Source organism: Mesitornis unicolor, unplaced genomic scaffold, assembly GCF_000695765.1.
Source record: "Mesitornis unicolor isolate BGI_N332 unplaced genomic scaffold, ASM69576v1 scaffold15558, whole genome shotgun sequence".
Taxonomy (NCBI): domain Eukaryota; kingdom Metazoa; phylum Chordata; class Aves; order Mesitornithiformes; family Mesitornithidae; genus Mesitornis; species Mesitornis unicolor.
The window spans coordinates 11,669-16,313 of NW_010200097.1; positions in this window are offsets into that span (position 1 = coordinate 11,669).

A 4,645-nucleotide genomic window follows, 5' to 3' on the forward strand; every position below is an offset into this window, starting at 1 on the left:
GCGCTGCTGCTTCACGTTGCTGGTGCTGACAGGGCTGAGGTGCTCTGGGTCCCGGTAGCATCAAGCATCACTGAGTTCTAGCAGGACAGAGAAAGTGCAGTACTTCCTGAGCGCTGTGATTAACGCCTCGCCGTCAGCAGCATCGGGAACTCTTGTTACCTCTAAAATTAGGCTAAAAAGTCACCCGAGACTTTCAACGACAAAAGCCACCTGTTTCATTGAGCTCAGGTTTTTAAGCCTTGCTGCTTGTAAAACTAGAATTTAAAAGATCAGACTTTTTTTTTTCCTTCCCTACATTATTTGCAAACATCAAAAGATGCCAAAACTCGCTGAGTGCTGCTCTGAAGTACAATACGAGCACAGTGACTTTCCTGCAGTGTTTCACTCTGTCTCCAGTAGCATACTGGCAAAGTTCTTGCAGTGCTTTATTATTCACATTCAAATCAGGAGTTCTGGGTTTTTCTTTCATTTCTTTCAAACCCAACAAAAAATGTCAACTGCTTTCAGAATAAGGAAACACTGGAGATTTATCATGGAAAATGGTTCTTCAAAATGTGCTTTTTTTTTTGCATGGTTTTCCTCTGTTTACTGGGTCTTTAGGGCGTGCGATGTGGTTGTGTGCAGTTGATGGAGCACAGGAGAGTGTGGGGAGGTATCGGGAATGTAACTACAAATCCCGAATTTGTCTCCCAGGATGCTCTGATGCACAGTTGTGATATCTGGATCTCTTAATTCTCCTCTCAAGCTGACAGCTTTAAAAGCCTTGTTGCTGAAATGTCAGTGCCGGGAGTTTCCCTGGGAGAGCCTGTCTCCACATCATGACCTGGCACAAACTCCCTTAGCTTTTACAACTGCGCGGTGTTAAAGGGTTTTGTGGAAGAAAAATAGACGTAGTGAGAGCTCTTACTGCGTCCCTGGCTTTCAGCACTGCAGCCAAAGCTGGCTGATTTGGTGGGTTTTAAAATACAATCTTCAAATGTTATTTTTTTTAAACATTTCTTCTCTTAAATCACCTCAGAAAAGTATTAAATTTGCAGCCTTTTGGGTAAAAGTCTTCACGTTTGCCATCCCCATGGATTTTCACACGTGGAGGTACTGAGTTGCAGAAAATACGATGCACTTTCCTATAGAAAGCATCTGGTTTGTTGGCTGTACCCTGTGAAGCTCTGCCCCAGCGGGGCAAACTCCAGTGCAGCGGTGCAGATTTTTCTGCGGGTAAAGGCTGTTGAACGGGCTCTGGTGTTGCACAACTTCCAAGCGGGCACAACGGCGTCGGCTACCTGCGAGCCTCTCCCTCTTCCTTGTGTACTTTGAAACCCCGAGGGAGGGAGAGCAGAGAATGAGTAAGTCATTGGGAGCAGATGTTGCACAGTAGCGGCGAAACAAATATTTTGTGTTTATGCTACTTCCATTCGAGGGTAATGCTAACACCGATGTGTCTGTGTTAACTCGCCCTTTCCTCAGCGTAATCCCGCTGCAGAGCCACCAGAGCTGGTTTTTAACAAGTCTGCTTGGAGAGGGGTGAGCACTGCGCTCTTGAATGCCTGCAGTTTGGCTCCTGATTCTGCAAAGCGCGTTAGTTATTGCCTCGCCTATGTGTCAGTTCTTCCCCTGCCTGACCTGTTTGCTACCCCTCTGCTGCCAGTGATGCTTTGCTTTGCATTAAGAGGAAAGATGCTACTCAGAAGGACTCTGAAATTATTTTTGCAGCTGTATTTTTTTTGTTTTTTTTAGTTTCTGGTTAAGAAGCAAATTCCTCATTGGTTGTTCCTCTCCTCCTTCTTTTTCAAAGAGACCTGCCTATGCCTTCTTTTTCTCCAGTCCTTTTCTTATAGACACGATGGGCTCGGGGTGCGCAGCTGCCCCTCCATCCCCTTGTCCTCAGCTCCAGGCTGGGAAGTGCCCGGTTCCCCAGCCCTGGAGGACATTATCCCCGTGGCAGCATCTGGCTCTTGGCAGCTCTGCGGGCAGCCGCGCTGGCAGGGTTTGGAGCTCCCTTTTAGCTTTGTCGTGTGGTAATCTGTCAGTTGGCTCTTTGGGCTCCCTTGTTCTCCCACGTGCTTTTTCTTCTTAACAAACCCCTTAATTCGGAGCTGGTCAATGAGAGCTTTGAGAAGGTTCCTTGGGATTGCTCTCCACGAGGCATTTCTTTTGCTTTGCTCCAAAGAAGGACTTTTGGCAAGTCTTTATTTTATTATAATAATAGCAAGATAGGGGAAAAATAAAAAGCTGATCAGGTTCCTAGTAGCTCGGTGGAGTCTGTTAGTGTCAGCAGACAGGATCATTTACTCAGCCGATTGTTCTGGCTCTGATTTTTACAGTAACCCTCAAAGCATTGCCTCCCTCCTCAGGAAGGAAGCGCAGGTGGTTTTAAACAGCAAGAAAAGACTTTAAACAAACCGAGAGCAAAATATGAATCCCCAGCTCTGCTGCTCCTCTAGAAAACGAGCGTGTTTTGGGGACAGATCCTCAGGTGAAGTAAATCCCTCCTGTCTCGGGGATTGTCACCGCTCACCGTTTCAAAACCGTCCCCCAAGGACACTACTATTCATTTCTCCGTTTATGAATAAGCCACTTACAATGCATAGCTGCTATATTACAATTTCCTAAGAGGTGCTGGCATCTGGAGAGATTACATTCCACTGGCCCCTGGGATGGAAAGAATGAGTTCAGGAACAAAGAATGAAACCCTCGCTTCTGCACTCAGAAATCCGATATTTGCCAAAGGGTAGGGGCGAGCCGGTAGCCGGACCTCGACATTGCCATTTCTTGGAGCAACCTTCCCTTCTTCGGCCAAAAATTGGGCTGCGCTGAAATTAAACTTAACACCACTCAGGCTGAACTTGGTGGGTGGGGGAAAAGAAAACCCAAAAAAAAAAACCCACCTCATCGGTGAACTTTGCGACACCGAAATGCGTGGGATTGACGACTCCGCGATCCAGCGTCTATTTGCGGGACTGGCACGGTTCACACTGTGGTCTTGGCAGCAGCGGCGGCGGCGGCGCAGCCCCGGCACCTTGCTCTGCGCAGACACCTTTGCGGGTGGGAGGAGTGTGCTGAGCGCCTGGCCGCCCGCCTGCTCACACTGAACCGCCACGCGAATTGCAGCGGAGCTGCGGAGAGAAAGAAAAACGGAGATCGCCCACTCCAAGCAGTCTGTGCCATCGGCTGTCTGGCAGGATTGATGGTTGTCACTACCGAACGCTGCTGAGCTGGAGCCAGAAATCCAATGAGTGGATGTCCTCGTGAGCCTGCTTGGGGGAGAAAAAACCACTTAAGAAAGCTAAGAACTTTTTTTTTTTTCAGTTTAGAAACTAAATAGCCTTCTTCCACTTTATAATTGCTTAGCTGGGAAGAAGGGCTGGGAAACGTTCCTGCTGCGTGTGGAATTGGAAGGTCACAAGTTTTCTGCTGCTGCTCTTTGGTGCTGTTTTGAGGTGGAGGAGGCTCTGGTAGGGAGGAGGGAGCATCTCCTTTGGTGCTGAACTGTCCATGGGACCAGGAGGGATGTTACACCATGGTGTAACGCTGGCTGTGCCAGCAGAGGACAGGCTGGGGTCCTTTAATGCTTTTCCCCTCTTTCCACATGGACATCCAGGCCTGGGCATGCTCTAGTGATGGCTGCTGTGTGGTGGCAGTGAAGCAACTGGTTATAACCCTCCTTGGTGAATGGTTTGGGTTGGAAGGGACCTTTAAAAGTCATCTAGTCCAACCCTCTCGCAATGAGCAGGGTCATCTTCAACTAGACCGGGTTGATCAGAACCCCATGCAATCTGACATTGAACGTTTCCAGGATAAAAAATGAGGACTAGGTTTCCTAAACCTGTGTGAGTGGTGTAACCAAAGGGTTTTCACAAAATCTTGGTAGGAGCATGTGGTGTTAGAGCCTGGCTTGGCTGTCATGGCTGAACTGAGCTAGACCTACACCAGCAAAGCAGAGATCAGACCCTGGCCTCCTGCAGCCCTAGCATGGGGTCTGCTCACCTTTCAGTCTACGAATCTTTCACAAAACAGACCAGAAGTATCTGGACCAACATATCCTGAAGAGCAAGAACAACCTGGAGAGTGGTGTGCATTAACCTCTGCTCCTTCACCTCTTGCAAGAGGAACAAAAGGAAAGAAAGCAAGCCCAAAAGGAAGGAGACGTGCTTCCTTTTCTCCTCTATGTTGAAAAAAAGCAGCTTATTCTTGTGCCTGCTTCCTTTTTCCCTTCCCTCACGTCTTTAGTGTGGTAAGTCAGGGAATAACAAGTGTTTTTCTTGACCGTGTGTCATGGTGTGATGGGAGTGCTGTGGTGCTGCTGTTCCCTGGGCTGGGGAGGGCTGTGTCTGGTCCTGCCTGTCCTATTATTCCCAGTGGAACTGGTAATTTAGTTTGGGGAGGAGGGGACAGATCTGAACTATCCAAACTAAATCCATGGGCCCTACTAGAAAAATGGTGCAACATATTCTTGAGTGCTATCAACAGATGCAATGCCGAAGGGCGTCTTCGAGCCTGCCTGAGCTGAGGAAAAGCCTCCTGCCTGGTGATGTGGCCTCTCCAGGGTGCGTCCTTATGTTTACTTCTAGTGTGACTCGAGGGGACTGGTCCTGACAGCGAAGGTGGGGACAGGGGCACCCTTCCTTCTCTGCCACTAGCAGCACCT